Here is a 23366-nt window from a genome sequence, read left to right on the forward strand (position 1 = left end):
CCTCTGCCTCAGGATTGCTATGAGAGAGAGAGAGAGGGAACGTGCTGCACTGATTTGCTTGGTGGAGTAGACTCCAAAGCCACACCTAGCCCAGTGGTTTATAAATACTTAGATGCCAGACTGTTCTTCCAATTTTGTACCATGGTGTTCTTCACAAATGCATCATTCAGAATTATAGCATTGTTAACTCTTCAAGGGAGTGAACCCTAGTTTGTTCATTTTGGAAATTTAGTAACAAAGCAAGCACATAGCAGTCCCTCAAAAATATTTGTTGAATGAAAGAATACATTGTTTAGTTAGTAATCAATACACTGTATTAATTCTAACCTATTTTGTTTTCAAAACACTTTATCCGCCCCTTCCAAAAATGTATCTTTTCTTCTACTTGGCCTGTTAATAACTGAACAGTTTCCTGCAAATTGCTTGTCTCTCTCTCATTATGTGTTGGTTTAATGTACTACCCACCAGAGCTGCCTTTCATTTATGGAATGCCTTTAAAAAAAAAAAAATCAACTTAAGTTCATTTCTCATGTCTGTTTGACTATACCCATGAATCCAGGTGTGTACTCTGAATCATTTATTGAGCCTCTACTCTATGCCAGGAACTGTGTTAGATACTAATGATACAGGATTAAATGCAGCCAGGTCCTCTGACTTTTGAGGCCTTGCACTCATTCTGAAGAGAAAGAGACTTAGGTGAATAATAAAAGCACAAGGTGCTGAGTACAAGAGAAGCAGAAAACAGGTACTATTGGATAATATAGGAAATAGAATTTAGGTCTTCATGGAGAGTCAGAGAAGGCTTAGAAGGGAAAGTGACTTAAATTGACTACGTGGGAAAAATACAGGGGAAGAAAGTGTGTTAACAGTGCAGCAATAACAGAAATAACACATGTTAAAGCTCAAAGACTTGAAATTGTGGAAACTCTTTAGAACATGTAAGGTTTCATTTTGTTACTGAATCTGCTTCTGTAGTTTTGAAGTCTTATGGATTAGGCACCATTGCATTTCACCCAGTTTGTTTAGGAAAGGAGAAGAGTGTTAATTCTATAAAATACCCTCCGTGTGAAATAGAGGAATGATAGGAAAGAAATCTGAGATCCTATTATTAATCTGGTCTCCAGGTAATGTTCACAGTCCAGGCACATGATTTACTTGGGGCCACCCCTCTCTGTCCTATTTACAAAGTTTTTCTTAACATATATTTCTTCCTTGGAGTCTCACAATAACCCTCTGAAAAAATAATAGCAAGTAATATTCTTCCCATCATGGGGATAAACAAACCAAAGTTCAACAAGGTTACATCATCTGAGCAGGTTTGCCCAGAGTAAGTTGCAGATCTGGGATTCATATCTCAGTTCTCTGACTCCATAATTGAAGCTCTTTTCCTTCTATAATGTTTTCTTCCATCAGACTGGTGAACAGCTTCAACAGATGAGGGATTGAGAGACTGGCCACTGGAAAGTGCAAAAATCCCACATATCTGAGACTTAGGGAGTGACATCGTCCAATATGGTTCTTAGAATTTCTGAGGGGATACAATAGAAAAGGTTCATTGTGTCACCAACAGGAAGTACATAATTGTCTGCCTTTCTTACATGTCCTTTAGATGAAGATATTTTGTTGTAGACCCCACGTTCATCTTCTTCCGTGTCACAGAGGCTATGAAATGACAAAACCACATGTCCCAGGGTGGGGGTGATTAAGAGTGGTGAAGACCAAGGTTCCTGAATCAGACTTGATTCAAATCCCAGTTCCACTCATGGCTATTTGATAAGTCACTTAAGCTTGCTGTGTTGCAGGTTCTTTGACTTGTAAGATGTGGCTAATAAACAGACCTTTCTTATAGGGTTATTATGAAGATTCAAGGAGTTAATTCGTCTGAAGGCTGAGAACAGTGCCCAGCAAATAATTACTGAAAACAACAGTGATTTTTATTTCTCGTCTAAAAATCCATGGGAGAAAAGTGACAAATCTCAGGTCCTCAGCAATCTTATTCCACTATAATCAATATTGCTAGGTGCTAACTGTCACATCATCCTCTAAACCCTCTAAAGAGTATCTTACCCTGCAGAGATTTGAAATGCCTTCTTGTTTTGGTAGAGATGCTGTAATAATTTCATAGGACATTTGAATTTTACTTTTGTAGGCAAATCCCAGCTTAATATAATTTTCTTCCAAATATAAAGCAAAGATATTATGCCTAAGGCATGTTTATTAAACAATAATCCTTCAAATTCCTAGGGTGGATTTTTGCTAGTCCAAGTCTTAAGGTATTGAACAGAATATTTCAAGCAGCAAGTGTTTTGTGAAAGTATCCATTAGGGTGTAGCTTTTGGAGATGAATATTTTGTGATCGTAGCATTAATTACACATTTTCTGCTTATACTACAGGATAAGTTAAATTCATGTCTTAAAACAGGAATTGTCTTTTTAATAATGTTACATCTTTATAAATTGATTCTAACAACAAATCTTTTAAGAGCATAATAAGTACTTTTTAGTTATGTCAGTCTTGTCATCCAGAAAACATGGAACATTTATACAGTTTTCAAAGATACAGTTGATTTAGTCAGCCTCCCAGAGACCTGCACATGAATTGTTAATTTCATATTGCCCACAACAGCCATCTTGCGACTGTTTGCAGAGTTTATAGGAGATCGGTTACAAACATGATTATACCAGCCATTTCTCAGACTTGACACCAGTTTCAAATTAAAAACTGACAGGCCTCACCTGCTCCTGGGTTCACCCACAGGTCACTTTCTTGTCACTTCAGCTTTCCCTCCATTAAAATGACATCTGTGTTCATAAAGGCACTGAGAGGGGCTGTGAGTTGTTAGAACTGTTGAGGAATAAGAATAAGGTGTCATCTGCCCCAGATAATGTAGTGTTCAACTTTGGCCTTTGAGGGGACAGGAGGCCAGCAACACCCAACTCTTTCCAAATACAAGAACAGAGGCCGAGAGAGGTGACCCCTGGCTTCTAATGCAACCCACAGAAAAGAACAATTGTGCCATTATAAAGAATGTGTTTGTACCAGTAAGGACAGAGGCAAACAAATAGCAATCTTTAAAATGTTCCTTCTAGACATTTGAATATTTTCCAGACATTTAAATATTTTAATATTATTTTATTAATTTTATCTAAGGGAAAATTAGTTTTACTCTCAAAGTAAAAGAAATACAATTAGATTAATACAAGTTTAAACTAAGTGGAAAAAGCATTTGAATTATCCATGTATAGCATATGTCTAGGATAAGTTGCCATATATCAACTCTAAAACTGGAATAAAATACAAAGTATACTGCTGGAGATATAGCTCAGTTGGTAGAGTGCCTGCCTCACATGCACAAGGTCCTGGGTTCTATCCCCAGTGCCACCAAAAAAAAGAAAAAAAGTGCCCATACCTCTCAAGAAATATGCTTTGTAGATGTTATTTCAATTAAGTTCACCAGCTAAAGACTTAATGAAAAAAGGAAATTTTTAGATAAAACTAAGTGATAAATCATTTGAAAGAATTTCTTAATATTGAAGTCTCTGATATTCAGGATGAAATGCAGACACTTAATAAATACATGAAAGCAAATTATGCATACTGTAAGGTTTTTGTTTTCTTTTTTTAAAAGAAACAAAATTGTTAAGGCTTCTAAAGATATATTAATATTATTATTTTTAGCTGTATCTGCTTTTGGGGCATGAGGAGCCCCAGGTGGTTCCTCCATGTGCCTGCAGCAGACCTGCTCCTGAGTCACAGGCTCCTCTAGAGAGGAGGCAGGTGGTGATGAGTTAGGCAGAAGAAAACCAGTTCCCTTACACAAAATACACAAAACATCGCTCCTTTTTTTTTTTTTTTTTTTTTAAACTCATTGAATTATATGCCAAAGCTTCCTTAAAAGGCTTGTCTTTAATCAATTTCTTCACATATTTCCTGGTCCTATCATAGTGGCATGGTGATTGGCATGCTGCTACTGGAGTTGACCTGCAGGGGTTGATTCCCTTATATGATTCACTACCTGGGTGACTTTGGGTCACTTACTCAACTGCTTTGTGTCTTGGTCTTCTTATCTGTAAAATGAAGACAATAATAATATCTTAACCAGTAGGATTAAATGAGATGATTCCATGCAGAGCTAGAACACTGCTGGGGCATATTAAAGGATATATAACTGTCAGATTAAATAATTATAAACTGAGAATAATTGCATTACTTACCTCCTATTTTGAAGGGTTGATATGAGAATTAAAAGAAAACTACAAGCTCATAAATACTTGCTTGATAGTATGATCATTACCATTTTATTATTGTTATGTGTTGGGCTGGATGCAAGAATTAGGAAAACAGTTCTGTGCTCAAGGAGACTGTCTTGTTGGCAGTTGCAATGTGGTCATTTATATACTTCTCTTGTTCAAGGTAGGCAATGGGAGACTTGGTCTTCAGGAAGGTCACAGGACAGGGAAGGTTACCTGGAAACAGGAGATTAAGCATAGAAGGTCATATTTGAGATAAGCCTTGAAAGTTAGGTTTTAGAAATAATGAAGAGTAATTGATATTTATCTAATATTAAGAATTGTCTTGATTTTATTTAAAATGATTAAAGGACTCAGATATATACATGTGGAGGTTTATATAGTTTATATAAGCTGAGTTATAAAGAGATCAGGACTCAAGTATTTACTGACTGCTTGTCATTGTGCAAGACTGGTAAAAACTGATGCAATATCTAAGTAGTGTTTATAGTTTTCTTACTAAATAACAAGTGGATTATCGATAAACTTTACACACATTCTTCCATTTATTTCCCATGATGATTCCACATAGGTAGATACCATTATTGTCTACATTTTATGGTTGAGGAGGCTATTGAGGCTTAGACAGGTTAAATAACCTGTTAATGGTTATAAAAGCAGTATGGTGAAGAAACCAGATCTTTTAACTGGAGGCCAAGGTACTTATTTCACTATGCTGTGTCACAAAATGTACAAAGTTCTAAAAAACATTTTGGCAGAGAAGATAGCATTGAGCAGAGAGACATGGTCTTGATGATCAGATTTAAGTAATATCAAAAAGGAACAGAATTGAGACAAAACATACTTGTTTAGTGGAGAGAAAGAAGAAAGGGGAGATTAGGAGGGACTACAGGGAATTCTTTTTAAAAAATTTGTTTTAATTAGTTATACATGACAATAGAATGCACTTTGATACATCATATATAAAGTAGTATAATTTTTCATTCCTCTGATTATACATGATGTAGAATCCCACTGGTCATATAGTTATATATGTGCACAGGGTAATAATGTCTGAGTCATTGTATTATCCTTCCTACCCCCATACAGGGAGTTCTTTCTGAGATGCTGGAGATGTTCTATTTCTTGATCCAGACAGGTTACATGGTTGTGTTCACTGTTTTTCATTAAGCTGTATATTTGGGATCAAAATACCTCTTTTGGATGAATGTTATACTTCAAATAAAAAGTTTATAAACAAATATGTATTTGAAACTCAGATTTACTGAAGAGTCTTACTAAATTGAGTTAAGGGACACAATAAATTAAAAAGCCACATAAACATATTCATGCACAATTTCTGGCCACAAGATTACCTCCCCTTTCTCCTACCTCTTACCCCCCACCATTCCTGCCCAACCTTGCTGGAAAGGATTCATTAATACAGGCTATACCATGAAGTCTTGGAATACAAAGTAGATGAGGATGATATGAAAAGACACGTAGCCCAGGTTAAGATGAGCAGAAGTGAAAAATAGGCACATATGAATCATGTAAAATACCAGGGCAAATGGTCCGTAGATTTCTATTGAATACACAGGTAGTTGGTTATTTGAAGAGATTTCACTGATTATTTATTTAATCTCTACTCTTCTGGCAGATGTATGACAATTTATTTAATAGTGGAAATTCAGGCTTATAGGTGAAAATGACTTCTTTTTATGGATCTCATCACTGGAGAACAAAACAACATCATGGAAATACTGCATCCAGATGTTACTGGATTCCCTCATGGAAGTAAAGGAAAGATAAGCAAAACAGTCCCTACAGTGAGTCGAATTACACAAAATTAGAAGTTTTATTTAGCTTTTATGGATCGTGACCATGGCCCACAATGCCTAATACATGTGCTATCTGGCCTTTCATGGGAAAGGTTTGACACCTCCGTGTGGGTCATGGAAAGGCAGGATGGTCACAACATAAGCTAGGATACTTATGGAAATCATTTTCCATCATGTACTTACTTTCTGAAAGTGTTTCCAGCTTTCAAAGTCTTTTAGCTGCACATTGCCTTTGAGCCCAGCTTCAATACCACTACCTCCATGCACCTTTCTTTATTCTACCAAGGAAATGGCATGTCTCCCTGCACTAAAACCCAGAGCACTTTGTACCTCTTGGGTATGCACTGTATTTTGCCTCAAATTCATGTAATCACTAGTGCTTATCTAATTTTCTCAGATTATTATCTCCTTGAGGAGCAGGAATAGGTATGTTTTGCCTCACTTTTCTCCCTTATTGTCTAGCTCAATGTTCTGTCTGGAGTATTGCTCTCCATTTGTTGAATGACCATCAATGGCCTGATTAACTGTGCATTTGAAAAAAAAATTGACTCTTAGAAAATTATGGCACAAAAACTAACATGTAGTCTTGTTTCCCAGAATACAGAATTGGGTATATCTTTCACAAAGAAGCTCTGTAGCTAGTGAGATCTAGAATTAAAAACATTACTATTCAGTCACCAAGTTTTCTTCTTGATCTAAAGAGCAACTCACTGCAAAATTCTTCTCTTCATTTACTGAATGCTTGCTCTTTCTTTCTTTCTTTCTTTCTTTCTTTCTTTCTTTCTTTCTTTCTTTCTTTCTTTCTTTCTTTCTTTCTTTCTTTCTTTTTTTTTCATTTTAATGTCTTCCCTTTTCTCTACAGGAGTCTTTTGTTGAAGAGTGTGACTGCTTCCAATGTCTGTCTGAGAGACAAGTGTTAGGATCTAACTTTACATTATCATTGCTCACTTCTTACACTGTTAATTAATTGAGCCTTTTTACCTGCTCATTCTTTTCTTCTTCATTTATTTCTGATGTATTTTTATTAGAAAAAAATACCATTTCAACTTCAAAAAGATGTTTAAAATCAAAACTTTAAAATCTTTCTTTGTACTTTATCTAGATGTCCATTTTTATTTTCTCTTTTGTTTGCCTGAACTATTTCCGACCTCTTTGATAGCCTTCATTCCCACTGCAAATGGAAACTTCAGTGTAAACTTGAAGAATGAGAAATTCACTATCTACATTCAAAGAAATTTTGTGCAGCCCAGTTAATCAATATGCTGAATAGATAAGGATAAATTAAATGGAAATAAACTGGAGGTAGAGCCATGGAGTGCAATTTTGTGTTTGAAGAAAAAGAGCTTTCCAAGGTTTGTAAAACCAAGCGTGGCAGGAGGAAAAAAAAATAACAAAAAATAGATTTACTGAGGGAAACACTTTAAAAAATGATTTGGGTATTGATCATTTTTAATCTTTTGCCCTGAACAACTGGGAGATGTATTATAGCTAGAGCCTGCAATGAAAAGCAGGTCTGTTCTTTAACCTGCCCCAATTCACTTCGACATATTTTATATCTCGGGGGATTTGGCCACAAAGTCCATTAGAGCTTTGGAGGCAGTCAGGTCAAATCAATTGTCCACACTGCAGACAGGGTGCCCATCATTTACGGTAATTCACCCCCGTCATGGTAGAGGAGAGGAAAGGTTAAAAGCTGTATTGCCATGAGTGCATCTCATTTATCTTTCAGTGTATTGGTAATGCCCAAACATTGCTTAAGGAACAGGAGGCAGAACTTTAAGTTGGATTTCAGGGCCTTATAGGAGGTTCACAGAATTTGGTTAATGATGGTTCCTTAGAAGGGAGGAAATGTCATGCTCCCAAACAAATCTGAATAATTGTTTATGTTTGATAAGAAATACGCAAAGCATACAAAATGCTTAGTAGTGAAGTCTTGAAAGGTTCAGAATTCCTTGAGTGAGCTCCCTGCTGCTCTGCTTCCTTTCCCCCATCCCACCCCAGACAAGATTCCACTTTACATGTAGTTATGTGGATAGAAGAAGACCTTCGTACATCTACCATCTGTATTTGAGGCATACACGAATGTTCTAAACAAAGGAAGAAGTGATTGAATAAAAGGGTCATTAAAAATTTGGTGATTCCTACATTTTCAGGATGAAAAAAAATCTTCAATTTTGAAAACAACATACTAAACATGTGTCAAATAATAGTTTATGGTGAACATTAACCTAATACAAGGGCATCCCTCCTGCTTTGCTAGTAGGAAGAATTGACTTACAAACTAAGTTGCTTCTTAGTCTGCCTGGGGGTAAATAAATTCAGATACACCTGCCCTGGAATTTTAAGTGAGATGCAAAGCTATTTGTTGCTTTGCAGATTGGGGATAAGTTAAAATGTATGGGTAAAAAACTAGCCTTTAAGTCTTCCTTCTTACCTTACTTTGCTTAGTTTCTCTCTTGAATTATATTTTATAATATAGTCTTTTTCATGTAAAACAAATAATTTTAAAGAGGTTCATGTCTTTGATGGAGAGAAGAATTGGCTGTGAATGAGATTTTTTTTGGGGGGGAGGGACTCATGTATGACAAATCAAAAAATGTTGGAAATCATAATATGTGCAACCAATCTTTCCCGACCTTTTAAATTTATCTTTCTATTTAAAGAAGGAGGTAATGAAATTGGGTCTGTAGAAAGGTTTTAAGGTAATTTCTCTGGGATAGAATTACTTTGGTGACAGTTCAGATTTTTTTTTTAGAAAGATTCCCTTTTACTGGAAATACAATACAGAAAAACCTACCTGCAACTATTTATGCAATTTCTTTTAATACCACTTGTCTGTAATGTTACTCTGTATGTCAGGATTTGTTTTGGTCTCTCTCTGCAACTTCTTGTGTCATCCATCCTCAGGGTAGGAGAAAGATGGAATGTAGTGAGGAACAGGGACATGTCAAAAGGAAGATAGCGTAACATTGTATCAGTGCACGTAAGACCACAACTTAAAATAACCAGTAACTAAAGACAAAATTCTAGATAGACACCAGTGATAATTTCAAGTCAGGGATACATTTTTCTCTAGTTTCAGAGCATAGTAAAGAATATCTTTACATGTATGATTACACTACTGGTGTGACTGCACCATGTACAGCCAAAGGAATGAGAAGTTATGCTCCATTTGTGTACAACGTATCAAAATGCATTCTACTGTCATGTATAGCCAATTAGAACAAATAAAAAAATTAAAAAAATATATACACTTAAAAAAGGGTATTTCCTCTGATCACTCCAGTTACAAATATTTTGAAAAACATCTAATGAGGAGAATTTCAAAGTTGCCTCTTGAGACTATTCCATTCTGAGTTTGGGCAATATGCAAATCCATTTGGACTCTCAAATCAGAGAATAGAAAGTGCATCTTCAGAAAAAAGGCCTTTGAAACTTACATCTGTTGCAAAATTTTGAGAGCCAAATTTCTGCCTCAGGCAATTTTTAATGGATGAAATAGTTTTGGCAATAATTGAGTCCTCATTAGAACTAGTGACTTCTTAGGCTCTGAGCCAAATCTGGTTGTAGAATAGAGCTTTTCTCAAAGAATTGGTTGTTTGAGGATTGTATCTAATATGTGTGGAATACTCAAAATAGTGATTTAAATGGATCTAAGTATCTGTTACTAGTTATATATGACCTTATTTATGACAAAAACAAAGGATAAGCAGGGGATGGAGTCTCTTCCAGGCAATTTAAACAAAGATCAGACAAAGGAACAGACAGATGCCTTTTCAGATTATGGAGACAGTGAGGAAATAAATTAGATGATCTTTAGAATATTTATATAATTTCTATATTTTCCTTTTTGAATTTCTATCATAATCCTTTAGAAAACTGTAATGATGAAGGAAAATGGCTAATAATCTTTACGTTGAATCTTCACGTGTCTTTATCAGAGACCCTACTTGAGATTATCTGTGCTTGATGACATGAAATACATCTAGAACCTCTTAGCTCAGGATCTGCAAGTGTATTGTCTTAAAATCATTTTCTTGGGAAAATGTGAAAGTATTTTTAGGGGTTTATTTACTTATCTATTTATTATTTACTTATTTATTTTTATGATGCTAAGGATTGAACCCAGGGTCTTATGCATGCTAAGCAAGCACTCTACCTCTGAGCTACATTCCCAGTCCTTTTTATTTTATTCAGAGACAGGGTCTTGCTAAATGCCCCAAGCTGGTCTTGAACTTGTGATCCTCCTGCCTCAACTCCCAGGTAGTTGGGATTACAGGTGTCCATCCCCAGGTCCTTCTAGGACCTACTTATTAAGAGAGAGATGTAATAGTGATGTGTTTCTAATAGTCACTAGTGAAATTGGTATTTGTAGAATTAAGGGGGGTGTCCAGTATATTGAATGAGTGGAATTTGTTAGTGCATGGGCAGAAAACACAATTATTCTTTCCTTCATTGAATCTTCACGTGTCCTTATCAGAGAAGACTTCGTTGTCCACCACTTTTGTCCCCATCCTTCCCCTGTCTTCTCACTTGCTTCACTTTCCCTTACAGAACTGAATTTTTCCATTGTTCATTTCATCATTTTGAATATAAACTGTGATAACAGGGGTTTTATTCTATCCTCCTTTTTGTTCCCAGAACTAAAGCAAGGCCTGGGATATGTCAGGCACTGGAGAAATAAGTGAATGGATCAGCACATGAATACATTTATTTTTAAATTTTCTATTAAAATGACATTATGAAGATTGGTTGCCTACTTTATTAAGTATATTTGACTCAAAATTACTTTTGACTATTTCTAAATATCAAACTTACCCTTAAAAGAGAAGACTTGGTATTAATAAATATTGCAAACAATGCGTTAAATGTGATTATGTCTAAGTTCAATGTTTTTATAATTATACCCAAAACAGAGGAATTACAGAAAGAAAATACATGAATGGAAATAGATTAAAAATGTAAAAATATTCCTTTTTGAACATTTGCATGTGAAGTTTGAATTATTATATTAAGCATCATATCTTAGAAATCTCACAGAGCATTTCATTTGTAATCCAGAGGAAGTTTCTTTCCCTTCTACTCAAATACTTCTGTGTCAGTTAGCTTTCATTACTATAACAGATACCTGAGATCATCAACTTAGATAGAGAAAGGGCTTATTTTGGCTCAAAGTTTTTCAAGTTTTCATCCATGATTAGTTGGCCCCATTCATGACTGGACTGTGTGGTGGAATAAATCACTTATTTCATAACTGGAAAGTAAGAAAGCGAAAGTGATCAGCCTCCCCCAGTATCCTTCAAGGGTATTCCACCAATGACCCAAAGATCTTCCATTAGGTACCACCTTTTAAAGGTTTTATTACCTCTTTATAGGGCCATGAACTGGGGACCTAACCTTTAAAACATGGACCTATTGGAGACTTTTTAGATTAAAAATATAGCAACATTTTTCTATGCAATTATCTTTTTCTTTTTCCCAAATAAATTTTATGCAATAAGGTAAAAAGATCATGGGAAGGGAATCCACAAGAAAGAGGACACAATCCTCACTCCCAGTGACTATTTGAAGGACTGGTTCAAGAAAATCCAGGAGAATCTTTTTGTGGTTAGTCCTGACCTCACTTCTTCCATCTCTGTTTTCTTTAACTGTATCCACACAGGTTCCTCCATCCTTTGTCCCTCTGCCCCACCAACCATGATTTACTGTTGCCCTATTGTAAACCAAAATGAACCAAAATGGTGTCTTCCAATGGTCTTAGCCTGCATTATCTAGCAATTTTTACACATCTCTGTTTCTCAATTCAGTGAAAAGAATAGAGTGTGTGGAAATTCAGACTTGCATTCTGTTATGTTTTATGTGAGATTTGGGTTCCTGTTGAAGCACGTGCTGACAAACAAATTGGTGATTTCCTAAAGGAGAAAATTTATTTAGATAAAGTTAGATTTAGTTCAAAGTGAGATTCATTCTAGGTACGGAGAGATAGGAATCAAATGCAAAGTTCATTTGGGAATAAACATAAAATGCGATTAAAGAGGTAAAATAGATGTTTTCTACTCATTTTACAAAAAAAAAAAAAAAAAAAACTTTAACCAAAACAACCTAAATATAAGAGCTAAGATTATAAAAATCCTAGTAAAAAACATTGTGGCAAATCTTCATGACTGTAGATTTGATGAAGGATATTTCAGATATGACACCAAAAGACTGAGAAACAAAAGAAAAAGATAGATGTTCTGGACTTCACAAAAATTAAAAACTTTTATTCTTCAAATTACACCATCAACAAAGTGAAAAAGTAATCCATAGAGTTGGAGATACAATTTTCAATTCATATATATGATAAAGATTTTGTACTTAGACTAATAAAGACAAATAAGTCAATCAAAAAATGGTGAAAGACTTGAACAGACATTCTCCAAAGAAGATCTATAAATATCCAATAAGCACATGAAAAGATCTTGACATCATTAGTCATCAGGGAAACAAACCAGAACTATCATGAGCTACTACCTCACACACACTTGGTTGACTAGATTTAAAAAGTCAGGTAATAACAAGTATTGAGGATGTGGAGAAATTCAAAGCTTCATATGCTGCTAGTAAGAATGTGAAATTGTGCAGTTTCTTTGGAAAATAGTCTGACAGTTCCTTAAATTAATTAGAGTCATGACATGATCCACCATATGGTATATGCCCAAGTATATACCCACTCTTGATACATAGCCCAAAGAAATGAAAATGTGTCTACACAACAACTTGTATATAAATGTTTAGAGCAACATTCATTATTCATAAAAGCCCCAAAGTAGAAACAAGTGTCCATCAGTGGATGAGTGGACAAATTAAATGTGGCATATCCATATGAGGGAATATTATTTATTCCATGAACAACTCTGCACATAACCCTGAAAACATGCTAAATCAAAGAAATGAGTCACATAGTCTACAAAATAGAAAAATCTATAGAGATAGAAAGTAGATTAATTGTTTTGTAAGGATAATATGAATGGGGGAAAGGACTATGGGGTAACTAAAGGATGCAGAGATTTTTTTGGTGACAAAAAATATTGTGAAATTGACTTCAGTAGTGGTCGTACATCTCTGTAAATATCCATTGACTTAGTTTTCTTGTCTTTTTGTCTTTTCTTCTAAGATAATTTGAGATAGAACAATCTTTTTCAGAAACCTTAATAAGATTTGTCTTGAAGATATCCACTTAAATTTTAAATGTGTGAACTACAGAGTGTGTGGATTATATCTCAATAAAGCTGCTGTTAAAAAATCTTTGAGAAAGTATTAAAGACTCATTGTTCTGTGAACAATCATTGATAATTTTATATTGGATCAAATTATTAAGGAGGGTCACCTTAAGGATGGTTTGCTTTGTATATTTTTCTGGGTGTTTTATGTATGAATCTGAAGACTCTGACTTCCTAGGTTTCTAAATATAAGTATACTTCTCTTGACAGTAACCTTCCTAACATCACGAATTCATCTTGTCTTTTCCTCCAAGATAATTGAGTTAGAAACTTTTTTTTCCAGAAAACTTAATAAGGTTTTCCTTGAAGATACCCATTTAAATTTTAAATTTTGGTAAATGATCAAGTGTTTCCCTAATAAAGCTTATCAATAATAAAAACATCTAATTAAATACTATAGGGAGTAGGGGCTGGAATCATTCCAAGGTTTATTTGTATTCTAAAGAAATTAATAGTGAAGTATAGACTCCCACTAGAAATGAAATTACCTGCTCTCAGTCATTTTGATGATAGAAAGCAATTTCTCCTTAGAGCAGGACAATTTTAACATTCAAAGCATACCTTTGTTGTCATAGCCCTAGGCTTAGTATTATGAAAAAATTAAAAAATGAAAGTTTTTGTAGTTGGAGGCACAACATATATTTAACCACTGGTGAGTTAAAATTAGTAGTAGAACTGCATATAAACAATGCAAATTAATTGTGTGCAAAAGAGGATACGTACATATGGATAATAGAATAAGGGATTAGCAGAAATGATGTGAGTCAGAAAATGTTTCTTAGAGGTTATGGTCTTGAAAAAAAGAAAGGATGCCATTTATTAATCAGGGTATCTATTTATCTAATAGGTTAATGGCAATTCCTTTTCATTAATGCTACAACTCAGATGCCTAGAAAATTTACTCCAGATGTTTACAAGTTTCTTTTCGACAGCACGCTTTCTTCATTTCCTATTTGACTCAAAAACCAGAACCCAGGGATAAGTACTCACATGAATGTCCAGCAAATGACTGTTATCTGTAACAGTGGAGAAAACAATAATAATTATTTTCAATTGGGTTTATTTGTTATAATGAATTATTTATTTTAATTAAAGCGTTTTCATTAATGAAAGGCAGTAGTCACGTGTATAAAATATTGTATTTATTATAGATGTATAGTAGTTTGCTTTTTCTTGCACTTCACAGCTGGGATATAAATATAATTTTGTGTGTTGCTAATGCAATCAAGAAATAAGAACTTACTTCAATAAATGATGCTAATAAGTGATCATGGGCCAGTATTATGTTTATAAGTTTGCTAACTATTCTTTCATTTCCTTGTGACCTGAACTTGAACTTCATCGGTTTATCTAGAAATCCTGAGTAAATAATTTTAAAAGTAATCTGTTGCATGCAAATAATGTAATAATGATAATATTTATCTCTGACTCTTTAAAGAAAAACTTATTGCATTTATCACAATCCTATTTCAGTATTTCAGTAAAAGCTGGGATTGGCATTGAACTGTGATTGTCATGGTTAAGGAAGACGAAAGATGTATAGGAAAGATGTCCCTTAGATTTGACAAGGTGTTCTGGTGTTTTGTAAGAAAGGTTAATGATTTTATAACCTGATTGTATGAAGAATGGTTTTTGGTTCAAATTTAGAGAATTGTGTAGTTGAAATCCTTATGAAATTCATGATGCTCACCAATACTTTAAAATTTGGAGAAATCTGCATTGATAACAATAATTCTAGTACCACATCTCTGTCAGGTCTTTGTAGGAATAATGCTTTGTAAATATAGTCGAGATGTAGATTGTGAAAAATAGCTATTATCTTTCAGTTTCTTATTTGCATTCTATATATAGTAATACATCATGTACGCCTATGACTTATTGTGGATAAGTCAGAGAATCTCTTAGTGTTTACATAGAAATTTGGCATAATAAAAGCCAGGCATTTGGCATTTGAAATACTGTGCTTATTCATGATTCTTTTACTTACTAGGCTGGGCAGCTATCTAAATTTTCTGAATCTCTATAAAATGAATATAATAAAATAGCTTAAATTAAGTTATTCATATTAATGACAGTATAGTATCCAGCAAATAATTAAGTTTTCACTATAGGGTGTTTTGGTTATTAAAATTTAAGTGAGATAACTTAATGTTTCTTGGGACCTGTGCACTCTTGGTGATGAATTTTAAATTTGGTTTTTCTTTTAATTTCGAAGGTAATATAGAGGAGTTAAAAAGAAATAGTCTAGATAATCTAGTACTACCATACAGTTTAGTGGCTGTTTTAGTCAGCTTTTTCAATACTGTGGCCAAAGACCTGACAAAATCAATTTTACAAGAGGAAAAGTTTATTTTGCACTCACGGTTTCAGAGGTCTTAGTCCATACATGGCCAACTCCATTTTCTCTGGGCCTGAAATGAGGCAGAACGTTATGGTGGAAGAGAGCGAGGGAGGAAAGCAGGTCAGGATGTGCCCACCAAGAAGCAAACCAGAGCTCCCCTCACCATGGACAAAATATAGACACCAAAGGCACAGCCTCAGTGACCCATGTCCTCCAGCAACACCCTACCTGCCTATGGTTACCATCCAGTTAATCCCTGTCAGGGGATTAATACACTGGTTAGGTTAAGACTCTCACAACACAATGATTTTACCTCTAACCTTTCTTGCATTGTCTCACATCTGAGTTTTTGGGGGTCTCCTCATACCTAAACCATAATAGTGCCCATGTTAACTATTTGTGTTTGCAATTATCTTGGTGCTTAATGAAGATCAAATTGCATCATTGCACTGTGTAAGAATGAAGGATTTACAGTAATTTGAATATTTACATGCTTGAAGGCAAAGTGGAAGCAATTATAAGAAAACCCAATTTACATTCAAATCACTTAAAATGTTTTCTAATTTGAACAGTCTAAAGATAAAACTAAAAATATTTTCATTAACATTTCAAATGATTGAAAATTAATATCAGATTAATTCTCATTCTCAAACTTCAATAATAATTATATAACCACCCATTTTATTTTAATAAAATAAAATATCTTTATACTCAAATAAGACATTTATACTATTACTAAATTATACCTCATTGAAACTTCATTTATATTTTATACAATCTACATATATAAATGCTTTGAAAATTAATGTTTGCTTTTTTGAAAGCATTCCTTTGCCTAAGAGAATGTTAAAATTTGTTATAAAAGTTTTGTAAAGGGAGAATTATATGATAATTAGCTAATTTTGTACCAGGACACAAACAAGGTCAGGTGGGGGTGGGATGCAGAGTTTTATCTTTCACACTCCATTCTGGAATTCTATGTGTAGCATAGATCAGTGTTTCTGGATGGGGAACTTGTCAGAGCTTGGAGCTTGCCCATTGGTGGCCATTATGGGCAAGGTGACTTTGTAATGAAGACTTGGGAACACACAACCTAGGATGTAACCAGGAGCAAATGGGACTTACGGTCAGCCCTTGGTGAAGTATACCTCAGAGGTCAAGGGAAGGACAAGTCAGCCAGGGCACACTACTAAAAATGTGTCCAGACCAAGGGAGAACAGAATGCCAAGTGCAAAACTCAGAATCATGGTCAGCAGGATATCCAGGCACCAGAAGAAACTGAGGAAAAGTATCTGAGCACTACATGAGTAAGAGAACTATGTCCTCATCGTGAATCTCCAATGTCATGTATATCTTCACTCCCATAAACCCAAATGTAACATGAGGGAGAAAATTGTGGGCATAAGTGGTGGGAGAAAGGTTACTATTATCCAAGAGAGACCAAGTTTAAACCTGATTAGAGCTCTGGTTAACTCTTCCCTGCCAAACAAAACTTAGTAGCAGTGATGTTGATGGATCTTATGTGGGTCATATTGGACCAAATGAGTGAATGAGTCTTTCTGAGAACATACACATTATAGTGTGAGTTAAAGTTGCAGTTGTGACACAATTGCAATTGTAAACCAAGATGGAAAGTCTGGAAGTTATTTTCCCCATTTTCTTCTACAAATTGTGTAGTTTTAGCTTTTGCTTTTAGGGATATGATATGATCCATTTTGAGAGAAGATTAGAATATAGTGTGATGTATATATTGAAGTTCATTTTTTTGGTGTCCAAATGCATTTTGCTATCTTCACATTTGATATTAAATAGTTGCAGTATAATTGTTGAAAATATCATACTTTTTCACTGAATTAGCTTTGTACCTTTATAAAAAATCAGCTGTCCACATGTTTGGGTCTATCTGTGGACTCTTATTCTGTTGCACTGAGGCATTTGTGTGCCTTGAACCAGTGCCACATATCTTGATTTCATAGTTGTGTAAGGCATGAAATCTTCGCCTTCCAACCTTCCCCATCCCAGGTCCTTTACATTTTCATATGAATTATGAAGTCAGTTTTTCAATTTCTGATAAAAATCCACTAGGATTTTGGTTTGACTTGTGTGGCATCTGTAGATCCATTTGGTAAGTATGACAAACTCTTTTGAATCCTCTGACTCATGAATATTTGTTTCTATTTGTTTTGGTCTTCTTTAATTACTTTTAGTAAGGTACACATATTTCACATATTAGATTTATTCTAAGTAGCTCATATTTTTTCATACTATTTTAAATGATGTTTTCAAATTCAAGTTTCTGACTTTCCATTGATATGCATTAGAAATAAATTGGTTTCTATTGATTTTGTATTCTGTTACAACTTATTAATTCTACTAGCTCTTTTTTTTTTTGGTTCTTTTTAGTTATACATGATGGTAGAATGTATTTTGACATATTAAACATATAGAGAGTATAACTTCCCATTCTTATGGTTGTACATTATGTGGAATTTCACTGGTCATGTATTCATATATGAATATAGGAAAGTTAATGTCCAATTCATTCTACTGTCTTTCCTATTCCCATCTCCCATCCCTTCCCTTTATTCCTCTGTTTAATCTAATGAACTTCTATTTTTCCCTCCACCCCTCTTATTGTGTGTTATCATCTGCGTATCAGAGAGAACATTTGGCCTTTTGTTTTCTGGGATTGACTAATTTCACTTAGTGTGATAGCCGCTAGTTCCATCCATTTACTTGCAAATGCTATAATTTCATTTTTCTTTATAGTTGGATAATATTCCATTGTGTGTCTATACAACACATTTTCTTTATTCATTCATCTGTTGAAGGGCATCTAGGTTGGTTCCATAGTGTAGCTATTGTGAATTGAGCTGCTATAAACATTGATGTGGCCACATCACTATAGTATGCTGATTTTAAGTCCTTTGGGCATATGCCAAGGAGAGGGATAGCTGGGTCAAATGACGGTTCTATTCCAAGTTTTCTGAGGAATCTCCATATTGCTTTCCAGAGTGGTTGTATCAATTTTCAGTTCCACCAGCAATGTATGAGTATGAATTTTACCCCACATCCTCGCCAACATTTATTATTGCTTGTATTCTTGTTAATTGCCATTCTGACTGGGAGTGAGATGAAATCTCTGTGTAGTTTTAATTTGCATTTCTCTAATTTTTCTACTAACTTTGTTGGGGGTAGATTCCATTGGATTTTCTACATACATAATCATGTCATCTTGGAATAAATACAATTTTAATTCTTTCTCAAACTGTATGCTTTTAATTTATCTGTCTTGCCATATTGAACCAGCTAAGAATTTTCAGTACAATGTTGAAGAGAAGTGGTGAGAACAGATACCTTCTTTTTTCTTACACTTGGGGTGAGAACATTCAATCTTTTACCATTAAAATTCAGGTCAGCTCTAGGCTTTTTGTAGTTGCTTCTTATCGGATTGAAGAAGAGATTTTCCTATCCCTAGTTTGTTAAGTTTTGAGCAAGAATGGATGTTGGATTTTGTTGAATTATTTTTCTGCATCCATTAAGATGCTCATGTAATTTTTCTGAATTTTGAATCAAATCTGCATCATTATGATAAACCCCACATGGACATAATGCATTATTTTTTGATGCATTCTATTTGATTTGCTAAAATTTTATGAATAATTTTTTGTGTTTATTAGGGATATTGCAATTTTTTTTCCTTGTAGTGTGTTTAACTGACTTTGGAGTCAGATAATGCTGGTCTCATAAAATGAATTGGGAAGTGTTCTTTCCTCTTCAGTTTTATGGAAAAGTTTAAGTTCAATTTGTAGTATTTCTTAAATGTTTGGTAGAATTCACCATTTAAGTTTTCTCATTATGAATTTTTTTTTGTAGAATTTTAAAACCACAAATTCTTTCATTTAATATTTTAGGACTATTTATATCTTCTTGAGCATGCTTTGGTAGTTTGCATTTTTCAAGGAAGTGATTATTTTGAATTTATTGACCTATGTTCATTCACAATATTATCTTATTATGCCTAGAGAATCTGTAGGATCTGTGGTGATGTCAGTTCTTTCACTCCTGATGTTGACAATTGATGTCTTCTCTCCTTTTCCCTATCAGTCCTCTTAGTATTTGTCAATTTTATTCATTTTCTTGAAGAATGGTTTTTGTTTGATTATTTTCTCTGCTTTATTTGATTTCCGATTCTTATTGATTTTAATCTACTTAAATATTAAATTTTTATAACCTGAAATTTGAATAAAAAAATCTAATGGACTTAGAGTCTTGTCTTCAGCTGAAGTTTTAGCCCTGTCCAAAAGTAGTTATTGAAGATGACGATATTATTTTTTAAAGTAATGTAGGATGCTGTAATCATGGCTTCACACAATAGGTATTTACTTTTCACTCATGCACAATTCAGTTGGTACCCAGAATAGGATAGGGGCAGAGTTTGTAAAGGCACTCTCAATACAGTCATCTGTGGTCTCAGGCTCTTTCTGTTTTGTAACTTCATCAGTCAGTGAGCATTAAAGGGACAACAGGATTTTATGGATAAAACACAGAATATATCCCCTCTATGTGCTATCCATATAATTGATCAGAACTTGGTCATATAACTTCTAACTACTGGGATTCACATCACAAATGGTACAGTTGTGTGTTCAAGAAGAAAGGAAAGTAGGTTGGTGAACAATATTCTACTTTCAGATATGCAGTCTTGGTCCCACTTGAAACCTGAGGTACTGGTCACTAAACCAGGTTAAGCAATGCTAAGAGCCCTAGTCCTCCTATAACTTATCTCTGAGATACACCCTTATCTGACTGAACTTGTGTATTCACCAAACTGCATTTCTCCTTACCAGTGACCCTACCAAGTGTGTTTATTTCATGAATCTGGATCTCTGCCTCAGTTTCCTGGTTGCAGTCAGTTTTCCTGTTAGCCCCTTTTCCTGAACTTTAGTTGATTTGTCTGAGACTCTTGAAGCAAAGCAATCTTTCTCAGCTCCCAGAACCCTCAGATGCTGCCTTGGGCCTGCTTCAAAGCAAATGGACCCTCCCCTCCATCCACAGTCATAATGTATCTTCCAGTGGTCCATTGACTGGATATTCCTATTGCTATGGCCATCCATCCAGAGAAGAACCATATGATCACAATGCTGGTCTGGATACAGCCATGTTTCTATCTCTCTCTTGGACTTTGTAATCTGAACCTTAGAGCTGATGCAAGTACTAAGCCCAAAGGAGATGAATAGTTGTTTTCTGGTGCTTCACTTTTTTATTGACTGGCTTTGGAGGTTTGATCATTCCCAAGGTCCTTTGGACCTTCTAATAAGTTGACTGATGATTTCCATGTCTTTTGAGAGTAAAGCACTTGTCCTGGTAGATAGCGGGCAAGGATACTTTCCCTTCCTTTTAATCTATAAAAGATTGTTACTATTAATAATTCTTACTTGTTATAGTTTCAGATATTTATATACTATTTTATCAAAATGTCCTAAAATAGTAGTTTCATTCAAAATGATATTGTTATTGATGTTTTCAGACTTTATGATTTTGAAATGTCTTGTATATTTCTTTAAACTAGCAAGTTAAAAAAGTAATAATACATAATTTATACCATTTCTATTATAGTGCTATCAATAAACTATGTGATCACTAGATAAGCATATATGTTCCTTGGAGACTTGATATTTTTAATTAACTTCCTTCCTTCCTTTACCTATTTGTAGTCCTGGGGATCAAACCCTGACCTCACATGATAGGCAAGTGTTCTACCACTGAGCTACGCCCTGACCCCCCCCCCTTTTTTTTTTTTTTTTTTTTTTTTGTGGTGCTGGGGATTGAACCCACTCTACCAACTGAGCTATATCCCCAGCCCCTGACCCCCCCTTTTTTTTAACAGTCACTTTCAGTCTTCTAATTGGAAGTGAAATAGAATTTTGAGTTCGGCTTTGTATCCTTCTCATGTCCAGTAGATATATAAATGGGGTACTTGTAACATTTACCTTTTGGCTAAACATAGTTGATTTTATTTTAGGGAGATTTTTGGTCAGATGGTCTAAACATGCTTATTGATCTAAAGGGACTTGAACCTGCTTATTGATCTAAAGGGACTTGAACCAAAATTAGTTTAGCCATCTGAAAAAAGTACCTTCCCCTGTCTTCATGTACAGTTAATTAGCCTCTAGATTGCTAGCTTCATAATATTATATTAGGGTTGCCATTTTTAGGTGCATGAATCAGCAATAATTTTGTTCTATCTCCAGGGGAGGGTCTAAGTTTACTTGCTAATTTTTGAATTCTCTTTGCAAATTAACACCTGTTAATGTGATGAAAAGAAAGCAAGTAGTTCTCTTGCATGTGCTTCCAACCATACTAAGGCACCTCTGAGCATTTGGCAAGAAACTGCAAGATCTGTTCATATTCTGAAATGTGGAAAGGCTGTCAGTGGTCGTGGACTTCATCATTTAAACAGGCAGTAGAGGTTAACTCATCTGACTTTCACATTTTATTGATCCTTTCTCTCCTGGGAAGACCAGTGTTGTTGATTTTTGGTGGTTGTTATTCTTGGGGTGGGGGTCCTGTGGGAGGAAAGAGAGGGTGAGACCATAAGGACTCAATAACTTATCACTGCATCTAGCGGGCTGACAAGCTGATACACAAATCTTTGTTCTCAACCAAAGTGGTTCATTTGTAATGGAGATTACGGTAACAGCAAACTGAAGTTGTCTAAAGGAAAGTAATGTCTCAGGAGTCTTCAAAATGTTTGCTCACGAGTTAATAATGTGGTCAGCACTTAATAGTAAACTACAGGACTACATTATCTTTTAACAGATGTCACTCATGTGCAATCTAAACAGGTCAATTACTAGCAAATCTCTGATGATCTCACTAAACTATGAAAGAGCCAAAGAAAATGTACAGATGCAAAGACAGAAACTAAAATAGGGCACAAACCAATTTACAGAAATGGAACTGGATCCTTAGAGGAATAAGACCAGCCTATGACATATTCATTTCTATCTTATTAATTATTTATACAGGATGAGAGCTTATCACTTGAAGCAAAATTTTACAAACATATATATATATATATATATATATATATTTCCTTTTTTCAAGGGAAATGGCACATCCTTAAGAAAAGGAGGGGAAATTACAGACAGTAGAGAAGGTTTCCTCTTTTTTAAATATATGTATTTGTTGTTGTTGGCAACTCTGGTTAAGTTCAACACTATAGGTTTTTGGACAAGCAAAAAATCCAGTAGTAAAAAATACAAGTCAATTTATCTCTTATAAATGCATGTGTCTAACTCTCATCAATATTAATGGAGTTACATACAAGTATTGAGGCGTAATAGACCCCATTAAAATCCATTTGTATTCATGAGCTTTTTTTTTAAAGGTTGCTTTTCAATCATTTCTTTAAAAATGTGAGCTGATAATTTAACTTCAAAAGATATTTCAAATATAGCTAACTAAAGTAAAAACTCATTTTATTTTCCACAAATTTCCATGAAAATCTTGACAGTAAATTGACACATTTTTTCCCTGAAATCACCTTATTTGCTCTATTAATTTGTATAGAGTATACTAATCAGAAAGCATCAGATGATTCCTTTTTTTTGCTTCTGTTTGTCTGTGTTATCTGAATTTGACTGATTGTCAGATATCAATCTATCCACAACTAACTCCATCAACTGA

The sequence above is a fragment of the Sciurus vulgaris genome (genome assembly GCF_902686455.1).
Source record: "Sciurus vulgaris genome assembly, chromosome: 12".
In the NCBI taxonomy this organism is placed as follows: Eukaryota; Metazoa; Chordata; class Mammalia; order Rodentia; family Sciuridae; genus Sciurus; species Sciurus vulgaris.